Source organism: Lissotriton helveticus, chromosome 7, assembly GCF_964261635.1.
Source record: "Lissotriton helveticus chromosome 7, aLisHel1.1, whole genome shotgun sequence".
Classification (NCBI taxonomy): Eukaryota; Metazoa; Chordata; class Amphibia; order Caudata; family Salamandridae; genus Lissotriton; species Lissotriton helveticus.
Genome location: NC_136068.1, coordinates 1,682,001,759 through 1,682,016,304, shown reverse-complemented (window position 1 = coordinate 1,682,016,304; position 14,546 = coordinate 1,682,001,759). Strand labels below are relative to the sequence as shown.

At 42.9% G+C, this 14,546-nt stretch overlaps 1 protein-coding gene across 1 annotated transcript in view; it reads left to right on the top strand.

Moving 5' to 3' along the window:
- Window positions 1–8,531: 8,531 nt before the first annotated feature.
- The window catches only part of LOC144770658 (zonadhesin-like), a 44,728-nt gene continuing 38,713 nt past the window's right edge, over window positions 8,532–14,546 (top strand). Inside the window, exon 1 of the mRNA XM_078655367.1 lies at window positions 8,532–8,551. The gene's annotated coding sequence lies outside the window, so the exon portion shown is untranslated. The remainder of the gene's footprint in view (window positions 8,552–14,546) is intronic.

Below are 14,546 nucleotides of genomic sequence, written 5' to 3'. Positions count from 1 at the left end.
AGGGGTTAAACCATTGAATGATTCTATTGTGGGTGGACCTGCTTACTGGAGAGGAAGAGACTGAGCAGATCCACCAAGGTTGGAGCAATACTATGAGACCCTTGCCAGAGAATGTGAAGGGGGCAGGGGCAAGAGGAGAACCTGACTTTGTTGCACTTAGAAGATATGAGAAGACTCACATCAAGGTCAGGAAAGACATTGAGAGTCTCTTCTGACTTTATTAGATGGTTTCTGAGGAATCTTTAATGTTTAATCTGTCGGGGAAGGGGGAGTCGATCAATCAATCATGACATTTGTATAGCGCGCTACTCACTCGGAAGGGTCTCAAGGCGCTGGGGGAGGGGATATGTTACTGCATGAACAGCCAGGTCTTAAGTTGCTTCCTGAAGGAGAGATGGTCCTGGGTCAGCCGAAGGTGGATGGGGAGGGAGTTCCAAGTCTTGGCTGCCAGGTAGGAGAAGGATCTTCCTCCGGCGGTGGCTCTGCGGATGCGTGGGCGAGGCTGGTAGATCGTAGCTGGCGGGTGGGCGTGTAGAAGGTCAGGTGGTCGTTGAGGTACTTGGGGCCCAGGTCGTGGAGAGCCTTGTGTGCGTGGGTGAGGAGCCTAAACGTGATCCTCTTGCTAACGGGGAGCCAGTGCAGGTCTCTCAGGTGGCCGGAGATGTGGCTGTGACGGGGGATGTCCAGGATGAGTCGTGCAGAAGCGTTCTGGATGTGTTGGAGTCTTTTCTGCAGTTTGGCTGTGGTTCCGGCGTAGAGGTTTTCCCGTAGTCCAGTCGGCTATTGACGAGTGCCTGGGTGACCGTCTTCCTGGTCTCGGTGGGGATCCAACGGAAGATCTTACGGAGCATACGCAGGGTGTTGAAGCACGATGAGGAGACGGCGTTGACTTGTCTGGTCATCGAGAGGGAGGAGTCCAGGATGAAGCCCAGGGTGCGTGCGTGGTCCTTCGGCTTGGGAGTGGAGCCCAGGGCAGGGGTCCACCAGCATGACTTCGGTGGGGAGGCGGACTCTCTGGGTTCTTCCGGCGAGGAACGAGATGATCCACTCCAGTGCCTTCTCTTGGAATCCGATATTGCTGAGGCGCTGTACTAGGGTGCAGTGGCAGACAGTATCGAACGCTGCGGAGAGGTCCAGGAGGATGAGGGCTGCTGTTTCCCCATTGTCGAGCAGGGATCTGATGTCATCGGTGGCTGCCATCAGGGCGGTCTCTGTGCTGTGGTTGTCTCGGAAACCGGACTGCGAGGGGTCGAGGGATCCATTCGTCTCGAGGATGGCGGCGAGCTGTCTGTTGACGGTCTTCTTGATGACTTTGGCAGGAAAAGGGAGGAGCGAGATGGGGCGGCAGTTCTTGAGGTCGGTGGGGTCCGCTGTTGGTTTCTTCAGGAGGGCGCTGAGTTCGGCGTGCTTCCAGCTCTCCGGGAAGGTGGCGGTGTGGAAGGAGGTGTTGATGATGTCCCGCAGATGGGGTGCGATGATGGAGTTGGCCTTGTTGAAGACGTGGTGGGGGCAGGGGTTGGTTGGTGATCCGGAGTGGATGGTGTTCATCATGCGGGTGGTGTCTTAGATGCTGACCCGGATCCAGTTGGAGAGGGTGGTGGTAGGAGGCGTTGGTTCGGCGGGTGGGTGCGTGGTGGGTGCTCCGAAGATTTTGTGTATATCGGTGATCTTGCGGTGGAAGAACGAGGCGAGAGAGTCGCAGAGGTCTTGCGATGGGGTGATGTAGTTGTTTCCGGCGCTGGGGTTGGAAAGCTCTTTGACGATGCTGAAGAGTTTCTTGCTGTCATGGGCGTTGTTGTCCAGTCGTTATTTGAATGCTGTCTTCTTGGTGGTGCGGATCAGCTGGTGGTGCTTGCGGGTGGCGTGCTTGAGGGCGGTCATGTTGTCTGTGGTCTGGTCGTGGCGCCAGGCTTTCTCGAGGGCGCGGCAGTTCTGCTTGGAGTCCTTGAGTTTGTCGGTGAACCAGGGGGTTTCTTGCTGCCGGGCCTGTTGGGAGGGTTCTTTAGCGGTGCGAGGTCGTCGGCGCAGGCGGTCAGCCACTGAGCGAGGTAGCTGGCTGCTTTGTTGGGGTCCGTTGTGCTGGCGGGAGCGTTCTGGCTGAGGGAGGTGGTGAGCTGCTCGGCGGTGATCTTGCTACAGCTTCGGTGGGGAGCGTGTTGTGGCTGGTGGTGGGTTGTGTTTCTCCTGCATCTGAAGTGGATGCAGCTGTGATCGGTCCAGTGTAGTCCGGTGGAGTGGCTGGAGACGTGCTTGCTTGCGGAGAAGATGGGGTCTAGCCTGTGGCTGGCGTAGTGGGTGGGGGTGTTCACCAGTTGCTTGAGTCCGAGGTTGGCGAGGTTGTCCAGCAGGGTGGTGGTGTTGGTGTCGTTGTTGTTCTCCAGGTGGAAGTTGAGGTCCCCTAGGAGGATGTAGTCAGGGGAGGCGAGGGAGTGTGGGCTGATGAAGTCTGCAATGTCTTCGCTGAATTGTGTGCGTGGTCCCGGGGGTCTGTAGTTGAGGGTGCCTCTGAGGGTCGTCCTGGGGTTGGTGTGTATATGGAAGTGGAGGTGTTCGCCAGCGGTGAGGGTGTCGTTGGAGTTGGTCGAGATGCGGATGGTGTTCTTGTGTACGATGGCGATGCCTCCTCCAGTCTGGTTGACGCGGTCCCTCCGGGTGATCTTGTAGCCATCCGGGATGGCTATGGCGATGTCAGGGGCTGAAGAGGCGTTCATCCAGGTTTCCGTGAGGAAGGCGACGTCTGGTGATGTTGTGTCGAGCAGGTTCCAGAGTTCGACGGCGTGTTTGTGGACGGAGCGGGTGTTGAGCAGGATGCCCTTGAGGTGGTTGCTGCTGGTGCTCGGCTTGTCGGGTGCGGTGCATGTCCGGAGGTAGGTGAACTTGCAGGCTTGGCAGGTGAATGGTCCGTGGGTGCGTTTCGGGGTGGCTCGGTGGCAGGCGGGGGTTCGGCCGGTGTTGAGTGCGTTGAGGGTGGTGGCATCGTAGGTCCGTCGAGAGATCAGGTGACGTCGGAGTCCAGGGGTCCTGGCGCTGGGCGCGGACGGGCCTAGACGGGCTTGCCTTTGGCACGCCTTCGGCGCACAATTGGCACACCCGCTGCGCGCGTCCGCAACGTGTACGCGTGGGCGTCATAAGTAAGGAGCCGGGAGGGAGGAACAGCTGGGTGGCGGGAGCGGGGCGGCGAATGGGCTGGCGGGCCGCAGGGCCGCAGGGAGGCAGCGGCGGAAAGAGTCTGGGGTGGGCGGGCGTCTCAGCGGCGGCTGGGTCGCCCGAAGCAGAAAAAATAAAATAAAAGCGGCAAAATCAGGAAGCATGGAGGCTACCTAGAAGGTAGCAGGCAGCAGTGGAGCGTGGGGGCGACCTAGCCTGGTAACAGGCTCAGCGGTCGATGCCCAATATCTTCTTCTGAAAGAAGAGAGCCAAATGATTGCTGTGTTCTATCAAAGCTTCTGGAGCAGAGTGAGAGAGATTTGGCTCTGTGATATTTCAGAACCTGAAAGATCTCATGATGGAATTGGTGGAGAGCTCAAGTTTGGAAGTAAAATAGGCTGATTGAGAGTCCTTTGCTTCTGCATGATTAGAACCTAATGGGGCTCCTATACTTAGATTTGCTTTGTCAAAGTACTTTCTCCAGCTTCTCTCCAGACTCCTACAATCCTTTTTCAAGGCAAGACTGTGGGCATTAAACCAAAGAGATTTTTTGCTTCGCTGGATATTCTTATACCATCTTGCAGGAAAGAGCAGAATAGGTAAGTGATCCACTCATTAAAATTACAAATGGGCAACATAACTTGGTCCGATTGATACAATCTCGTTGCCTTCAGGACAAATGACCAGTTCTTAAAGTTCAATTTCGGCCAGGGTCATTCCAGAAGTCTGGCCAATGATTAGGGGGGAGGAGAGGAAGGCACAGATAGAGTAATAGAAAGCAGAAAGTGATTAGACCAAGTTAAGGGTAAAGGTCTCTGCACCTGAAGATTAGTCATATTACTGAGCACCAGATCCATGGTGTGGCCTTTCTCATGAGTGGGGCCCTCCACTAGTTGCAGCAACTGTAGAGACACAATATCTTCTTAGAGGCACTATTGTTGGTGTCGTCAGTATGTATGTTGAAAAAACTGAGCAAAGTGACGTTTGCCCTGTTCATAACTAAACCCGCATCCAAATCGGAAGAGCCTGTAAAACATGAGCAGGCGAGCCCAGCAGTTTATACAACAAAATTCTAGAATAGGTAAAAGTGGGTCTAAGTGTCAAAGTAAAAAGCAGACTCACGCAATTTGGAATCTGAGATGGTGAGAACATGCCCTTTAGGGTTTCCTTATTGGTTATTGGTTATACCTATGCAACCACCTCCTTTACCCAACCAATCTAACATATTGATACAGTAATCAGGGGCAAGGTTTGGATGACATTGGGGCCAGAGCCCTTGTGTAACCAGGTTTTGGTAAGGAAAGTACATCAGGTACAAATTCCATTAGGAGATGGTATATATACAATTGATGTGCTTCCAAGGAGCGTCGGTTGTCCAACAACAAGCTACAGGTGTCGAAGTCTCATGTATACGACTAATGCCAAGCTGGCAATGCCAACCATAACTGTCACAGACAAACAAAGAATGACTAAGGTCTATAGAATGGAGACAGGAGATAGTTGCAGAGGTTTGAGGAGCTGGTAGCTTAATGGTGGTGTAATATACCTTATTTTCCAGAAAGGGCCTGGACCCTGGTTCCAGATGGCGTTGATTGGTGCAGACAGGTTTGTCTTTGGCACACCTTTGACGTGCCAGCAGTACGCCCGCTGCTTGCACCCATGCGGCTTCCTTCATTCCAGGTGGAACACTAAAGTGCATCAGAATAAGATAGCGACTAGTAATGTGCAAAAGAGCAAAGAAAATGTCCTTGCCTAGTACAGTTTGCCCTTTGTGAGAGCTCACGCCCCAGCTCCTTTTCTGCAATTTCCCCAACTACAGGTAAAGTATATTCAGTTCAACATTCACGTAATACAAATTTTAAAAAGAGCTTCTTAAAAAAGAGTGATACCAATCTCGTCACTCCCTCAACAGCGTCAATCGGAACTGTGATTTTGCAGTCATTCAAAGTAGCCAGTGGTTTAAGCGCTATTGTGGGAGACCCCTCTAAGGGCAGGGGGCTGGCACTGGTGCTAGGAGGCAGCAGCCCTTGGATATTAGTGGATGGAGGGGGTGTCACTCTAATGTGGTTCACAACAGAAATTACTACTCTACGAGGAAGGAAGGCCGATTGTGAGGCCAGATTACTGCAGACTGCCAGGGTTACCCACAGCTACTGTGCCCCAGGCAAGAGACTTAATGGAAAAGGCACACGTTGTGTAGCGGGTCACCCAGTGACTAGCATGGCAGAAGGGACCCAAACCACAGTGAGCACTCCGTGAGTTAAGGGTAGTGGTAGAGGGGTCTAGCAGGGTGGTGAAATAGGCAGTAGTGCTTATGTTACATACTGCATATTTGCTAAACTAGCACAGCAAGTCAAATTGCACTTGTATAGTTTAACAGATTATGTTTTACTTTTACTGTGGAACATGATAGCACAACCCCATTGTGCGGGCTGTACCTCGGGAGGCATGGCTCCGCATTTCACTTTTACTGTGTATCATCATAACACAACCCCATTCCATGGGCCATACTCCAGACTCACCACCAGCGTGTAGCAGCAGGCCTCAGATCCCCAGCAGTAGCAGGAGGCATGGGTCCATGTGGCCGCTTCAGGCCAGGGGCTTTATCACACTCCGCCAAGCTCTCTGGCCTATCATGGGGCAGAGGGGGATGGGCTGCTGTGGCACAAACTGCCTGACCCGGTCACCAGGTCAAACACCAACACTACAAGATCCCCTCACAACGCAGCCCCCTTCGCCTAACTCCATCTCTTCCCTTTCAGTGCTGCTCCTGTGATAATAATGCACCGTAGGGCAGGCATGCCCCAGAAGAGAAGCCCCTCTCATCATAATCTTCCTGAAAGACAACATCTGATGTAAATTAGCCTCCAGGAGCTTCAGGCAGGGAAAGAGCAACTTTCTAAAAGAACCTTTCCATTAATGTTTGATTTTTTAATACATATTAAACACAGTCTTTGCATTATTTTTCTAGTGAACCCTTAGTCTGAAATAGCAGAGTTAATGTAATATTGCTTCCTGTGTTTCTCTAATGACCAACCAGCGTTTTTAAGGTGTAAATTGCTTTTGGGGACTAGTCACTGTAAGAACATGTTGATTTTAAATTTCTAAATGTCCTACATTTAAATTCTATGTAACCCGGCCTATTGTGCTACAATGCATACTTATAGGTGACATTCTTATATTTAAAGGATAGGTTTTCTCCCTTCAAAAGGATTCATTTTGAATGGGTTTGCATTTTTAAACTTGCAGCAGCCAGGCTTCTATGGTAGGACTTGAGTCATGTTTGTGCTGTCACAGAAGTGGATGGGTGGCGCATTATCAATAGGGGACATTTCAATGTTCATGTCATGGGTCTACGTTAGGCACTATATATCACGGCTTATGAGAAAGTTAAATATGCCAGTTATGGCTTTAGGCAATTTTGACCTGTGTTAGTGGTCAGAGAACATGCATTGAGGCCCGGTCAATAAATTAGCAGATGCATCAGCTCACAAAAATGGGAGTGGCCAGTGAAGAGGGGCATTTTCTCACACTAATCACGAGTCTTATGATGCATGCATCCTTGTATGTACTATGTGAAATAAACAAGGACCCCCTGATTTGGATCAATTTCCTGGGTCAGGGCAAGAATTTATGTGAGTAAAATACCCAGGCAAATCCTCATTAGAGACACTAGCACATGAACAGTGGCATCAGCCCAAACATGGTTTAGAAAAAAATATATAATCAAAAAACGTTTTTGCACATATTTGTGTATTTTAATTTCTGTTATAAAACATGATTAAATGATAAAAAATATTGAGTACATTAATATTTATACATGATAAAATTTTCCTGCATTATAGCATATGCATGGATCTAGACATACATCAGGTACATATATGTTATACAATAAAAAGATGGTTTCCTGTCTACGCGTTTCGACACAACTGTGTCTTCCTCAGGACTGTACCATCATATTTCTGTAAAAAATATACATAAAAGTCTGTATTAGCAGTGCAAAAAACGTTTATATTATAGATTTTAACATTTCATAAACAGGGCTAGTGTTACTAAGATTCCTAGATCTGATGATACCGCATTGGCATATATATACGAGGAGCATCATTTATATACATATATACAAATCTATATACATATCTAGAGATACATATTTACATCATTGCTGCAGAAAAATACTACGCAGACACATCTATGGTACAGAATAGAAAACCATCTGTGTGTTTCAAGGGAAAGGTAAAAGCGGTAAAGAACATGTGAGAGCCTACCTATTTCAGTACTCATCAAGGCTTAAACGGTCCTACAATATCCCTATTGATATTAAATGGTAACTGCTTTATGGGATAATCCTATAGTATTATCAGCATCCTACATAGGACCCTATCTCGCCATGTATACTGGCTATACATTTTATTGTATCATATTATCTGCTTACCTATAAATACCAACACGTGGTGCCGGGATTAAAGCCAATGTGGAAGCAGATACACACAGTAAAAGGTTCCAGGGTAAAAAGAGAAATAGGTAGGTTCTGCAAAGAAAGGGGGTAGGGATCAGAGTGCATATCCACAACCCTAACGCACAGGTAGCATTTCTATTTTAGGCCTATAATATCCTTCATCTCTTTTATTTTATTAAAGTCTACAAATCTCACTAAACCAAACGCCTGATGTGACGAACTAAAGCTACGTTAATTGATAGTAAATCTAATTTAATTTAATACAGCACATCCTAAATATGACCTTATTTAATGTCACTGGTAAAAAGTAATAGGAACAGGCTATATTGTTTTCATGCTCGATTGGCCGATTGTTAACATATTCGGTTCAAAGTTAACACATAAAAAAGAAGAACCTTTGTTATAAGTGATCTCGTCATTTTGGGGAATGAATTCTAAGACTGCCTTGCCGATAGTATCAAGGATAGTTATTCATTTTTACCTCTAATGTTAATGTCCTGAAACCATCAGCTTTTGTACGTATTGGCAGCAAGATTTACCGCCTGCATGGACAAGAGAGAGGGGCAGAAACAAGAATATCGTCATGGTGAGGACGGATATGCCACACTGATTAATCACCTCTTCGTTTGCAACAACAAAGTTTACCTGTTTTTATGATAAAATGTGCGTGCCGGCTGCATGAGGTTCCTCATCCTTGTATGTATCCTTGTAGATGTGTTCTTGCTAATCATGAGACATATGTGTGCGTCCTTGTGCATCTGCTAAAGAATCACCACGTAGGATGTTTTTGCTAATATCAATTTTGGCAGTGCTGCTATTGGCAGAAGCACATCACGCTATATTTACTATGGCAATGCCTTCAAATCATCATTGGCTATATAACCTTGACACTCCTAGCAGCAACAGGTTTCAGGCAGTAGTTCTTCTCAGAGCTAAACAGCTGAGGTGAGTTGTATCTACCAAACCTTTATTTTTTACATGTTTTTTTTTGCTTACTAGAGCAGCTTCACTGTCTTCAATTCAATGGTTTATTCAGTCTTGAACAACTGTCTCTTAACTTTATGTAATGTCAGTAAGGAAAAAAAAAAATAATAGCATATATTTAAACAGATAATGTATGAACGGCGCGTACCTCATTAGTCTCTGCACTTACTGTCAACTGTGACACTACTGCATCTGTGTACCTGTATACTAGTCTAACATGTGGTAATTTGTATCGTGTGCATTTAGAGGAATATGTAGGTTTCTCTTATCTTTAGAAATATCAGTCCATTTTGACACAGTATTTTCTGTTGCTGGAAACAAAACATCTCCATTTGTTCTTGCTTTAAACAAAATAAATCTTAAGAGATCTCTCATTTATTAAATATTACAGCTATCAATTAATAACTAACACAGTCCACAAAGGCAAAGTTGATGCATCATTCACAGTGAAACCAGGAAACGTTTCACGCGCCATATCACAGGACTCGGGTTGTGAAAGTAATAAGATGTGACAATTAGGAACTGGGGCAATGGGAGGGTGGAAAGGATGAGAATAGCAGGTCCTTGATAAAATCGCATCTGGACATTGCATTGGGTATAGATCAATACACCATCGAACAGGTCAAACAGCCTAGAACAAAATAAACCTTCAACACCTCAAAAACTCAGAACCAGACACCTGAAATGTCTAACAATACTTCAATCCAAGGATTAAAGTCAGCAGTATTTACCCTGGGAGATAAACCCCTGGACATGGAAAGTTTTGTAACCAGCCTATGACTAGGAGTGTAGCATTGGCGCAATAGGCCTAACTCAAGCCCACATAATGCACCCCCGATACCAATGTGTTAGTAAAGAAGAGGCATAATTAGGATGGAGATAGCCTCTCAAACACCTGTGCCCCGGTGCCACTGTACATGCTGCACGATTGATAGCTATGCAGCAGCCTGCAGTAGGTTAGTGAATGCAGTACTCATGATTCACTGAGGATGGATCCCTGAATTCATGAAGCCCATAAGCATCTATAGAAAACCATCTTATAAGCACACGTTGAAAGCACCGAGTAGTGAGGGCACTTGTTATTTTATTATTACAAGTTCTGTGCGGACATTTTAGAAAGCACGATTGCGCACAAAGAAGGGGTCAGCTCTGTTCATGCTACAGACCCAGGTATCGGCATAACCATACTGGCTAAATGCAATATGAGCTGTAGTTTTTCACATTCGATATTACTTATCTTCAGAATGGCTGTTTCCTCTGCTCCTCATGCTTAAAATCATCATTCACTAACCGATGCCACTTATGTATTACTATAAATGAAACACGGGAGACTATGGTGATTTTTATTGGGCTCTTGTGAAATTGTAAAATGTAGCTTCTAAATGTATTGTGAAATTTTATGAAAACACTTTGAAAATTTCATGAAATTGTGAAATTGTTTAAAACGTCTGCAACAAATTCTAGTGGAATAAGTAGCATTTGACATGGTGCTGATTTTTGGCAGAATATTTTGCTAAAATAAGTAGCTAGCAGTTTTAATTTTCAGGAAGGTTTTCCTTCAAAAGCCAGAGAATGCTGACAGTCAGAGAGGTAAAACAGAAAATGTTTTAACTCATGAAAAAGAAACTGATTAATTTTATACCATCAAACCAACATTATTATAATTGTGTTCATCCGTGGTTTGAAAGTGGCATTAAAACCATTCTAATGCAAGAGGAAATATACAGAACCTGATGAACAGTTAAGTGAAAATACGCGAAGAATGCATTGAGTGAGTGAGAGAATGAGTGAGTCAGTAATTCACTGATTTTTCAAGTCTGTTTATTGAAATTACCACTTCACCTAAATATTGACCTGATCAATGATGTCTGAAACTAGACACCCGGGGCCAGGTTTAAGAAAGTGTCACTCAACGCAGCAACTATAAATGCTACGCTACGTTGTGTGAGTGGGAGGGAGCTAGCATGCATCATATCTAAAGAGATATGGCACTCTCCTCCACTGTCCCTAGCACTGCTCGCACAGAATTTTGGTGCTGAGTGCAATACACACCACTTTGCACCATAGTGTATGGGTGTGAGCTTGACTCTAGCATAGGCTTTGTACTGGAAGTGTTGGATTCCAGCACAAAATACTATGCTTAGACTAACCTTTAAAACGTTTTCTACATTGTGTGTGTACTGTACAATGCAGCAGACAATCAGATTCGAAAAATAAAGAAGAAATTAAAACATTTCGTCTTTTAACTGCTGCTTTCAAGTGGTGTCTGTTTACTAATATTAGTAGATAGGGCTTTGTGTCAAAAATCATGGATGTTTGCATGGGAATGCCTATGTACACCCCATGGAACACCCCCTTGATACTAAGAATGAAAATCAGTGCTCTACTACTACTTACCAGCGCAAAACATTTTTTGCACTGAACGGAAAAGTACTTAAAACATTTTGTGCTGGTCTGAATCACTTTTTTGACAATATGATGTTAATACCTAAACGTGGTAAATATACCTTGGTATAAGAAAACATCACCTAATGAGATTGTGTTCCTAATCATAAATGGCTTTGCCTAATGTACAACAGACTCGCCTGAGCTTAGGAATCTCACCTGATGTAAAATGGTAGTATCTTGTTACCAAGAACTTTGTTTGCTACAGGTGCATAGCCTTGTTTTCTCATAAATGTTCCAAAAAATAAATTCAAAAGGTGTAAATAAAGTTTTTAGGTGCTCCGCGGGTGGTGTCTACCATCCAAGACGTCCTGTAAACATAAGAAAAGTGTGCTCCTAATGACCCATTAGTTGCTTCCCCATGGGCACTCAGAAATAGGTCCCTCTGTGATAAAAGTGAGGACTTCACACATTTTATTAGAGTTATTCTCTCCTTTTTTTTATTGATTTGAATTGAAGTTCGTAAATTCTTGTTTTTTCATCACGGAAACGCTTTTGCATCTAAGTATTTTGATCATAAATTCAAAGTCTCTGATAATAGGAACAGAGACTGCTCTTTTCGTTTTAGCAACTTTGGCCGAGTCTGTTTTCCAGCTTCATCCGATGACACATAACACGTGATCACGGAGTTACTATCCAATCGGGTGCATTCTGTTTTCAAAACACGGAAACGCTGGGAGCGTTCCTCTCAAACTTGATTTACCGCGCTGGAGGGGAATGCATGACATAAGGTCAGTTTAGATAGATCCGTTATTTTTGAACGTAACATATAATGTACAAATCTGAATATGTGACATTTATCCTCGATCTTTTTATGTTTAGACTCGCGAAAGCAGCATAGCGAAAAAGACATGTATGTCTTGTTCCTACATGTTCGGCACAAACCAATCGGTTATTTGTGTTTCACATGAATCACTGACATAATATCGACAGTCAAAATATCGACTTACCAAAATATCGAGGTAAAAATATAGAATGCCAAAATATCGACTTCCTATCTACAAACAGGTAAGTACAAAAATATCGACTCCAAAATATCGATAGGAAAAAATATAGACAGTCAAAATATCAATTTTTTTAAATATCTTAAAAGTAATTTTTAAGTACTATAATAATAAATATTATTAATTAAAACATACTTAAAATACTTAAATAAACTTAAAATTAATAAATAATTATTGTAACTTAAAAAATATATATATATATTTTTAATATATATATATATATCTATATATACATATTATTAACAAAACATATACAATATTTTTTCCGTTGGATAGCGAGAGGTTTAAATTTACTATTCCCACTCCAGTGAGAGCAAAAGTTGGGAAAGCGTTGGATAGCGTAGGGGTAAAAATTACTATTCCCACTCCAGCAAGTGCATCAGTAGGGTAAGCGTTGGATAGCATAGGGTCAAAAATTACTATTCCCACTCCAGAGAGTGCAACTGTAGGGAAAGCGTTGGATAGCGTAGGGGTAAAAATTACTAGTCCCACTCCAGCGAGTGCAACAGTAGGGAAAGCATTGGATAGCGTAGGGGTACAATTTACTATTCCAACTCCAGCGAGTGCAACAGTAGGGAAAGCGTTGGATAGCATAAGGGTAAAAATTATTATTCGCACTCCAGCGAGTGCAACAGTAGGGAAAGCATTGGATAGAGTAGGGGTAACATATACTGTTCCAACTCCAGAGAGTGCAACAGTAGGGAAAGCGTTGGATGGCGTAGGGGTAAAAATTACTATTCCCACTCCAGAGAGTGCAACAGTAGGGAAAGCGTTGGATAGCGTAGGGGTAAAAATTACTATTCCCACTCCAGAGAGTGCAACAGTAGGGAAAGCGTTGGATAGCGTAGGGGTAAAAATTACTATTCAAACACCAGCGAGTGCAACAGTAGGGAAGGCTTTGGAAAGCATAGGGGTAAAAATTACTATTCCCACTCCAATAACTGCAACAGTAGGGAAAGCGTTGGATAGCGTAGGGGTAAAAATGACTATTCCCACTCCAAAGAGTGCAACAGTAGGGAAGGCGTTGGATAGCGTAGGGGTAAAATTTACTATTCCAACTCCAGAGAGTGCAACAGTAGGGAAAGTGTTGGATGGCGTAGGGGTAAAAAATATTATTCCCACTCCAGAGAGTGCAACAGTAGGGAAAGCGTTGGATAGCGTAGGGGTAGGAATTACTATTCCCACTCCAGAGAGTGCAACAGTAGGGAAAGCGTTGGATAGCGTAGGGGTAAAAATTACTATTCCCACTCCAGCGAGTGCAACAGTAGGGAAGGATTTGGATAGCATAGGGGTAAAAATTACTATTCCCACTCCAATACCTGCAACAGTAGGGAAAGCGTTGGATAGCGTAGGGGTAAAAATTACTATTCCCACTCCAAAGAGTGCAACAGTAGGGAAAGCATTGGATAGCATAGGGGTAAAAATTACTATTCCAACTCCAGCGAGTGCAACAGTAGGGAAAACATTGGATAGCATAGGGGTAATTTCTAATATCCCCACTGTAGTGAAAATAAATTAATATAAATCCCATAATTATAAATTAATCAATTATTACATTTTAATTACCAATTAGGATTTAACTAATTACCAATTAAAAATGAATCACCCATTTATTTAAATAAAATACCAATTAATTAATTATCATGTTTAATTAATTATAATAAATTACTTCCCAACCTATTCCCCTATAAACCAACAACCCGCTACTAAAAATAAAATAATATTATTCACATAATTATCAATTAATCAATTAATAAAAATTAATTATCAATAAAAAAATTAATTATTTACAAATTAAAAATTATTTGACAATTTATTCTAAATAAATACCAATCAAGTAATTAATTAATATATTTAATGAAATTAAAATTAAATTACTTCCCACCCCATTCCCCTATAAACCCAAGACCTGCTACTGAAAAAAAAAATATTATTCACATAATTGTCAATTAAACAATTAATTAAAATTAATTATCAATTAACAATTAATTAATTATCAATTAAAAATTAATTACCAATTAATTCAAATAATTACCAATTAATTAATTAACACATTTAATTAATTATAATTAAATTACTTCCCACCCTATTCCCCTATAAACACACAACCCCCTACAGAAAATAATTTACTAACATTAAAATATGTATCAATTAATCAATTAAAATTAATTACCAATTATATTTTAATTAATTACCAATTAATAATTAATTAACAGTTAATTCAAAATAAATAACAATAAATACATTAACATATTTACTTAATTATAATTAAATTACTTCCCACCCTATTCCCCTATAAACCCACAACCCACTACAGAATTATATTACACACAAAAAATTAATATTAACTTACCTAAAATTCGATATTTTTGTTGTCTATATTATGTCTAGTCGATATTATGTCCATTCTTTATTTTTGATTCGATATTATGTCCATTCCATTCGATATTAAAATTTTCTAGTCGATATTTTGGTAGTCTATATTATGTCTAGTCGATATTATGTCT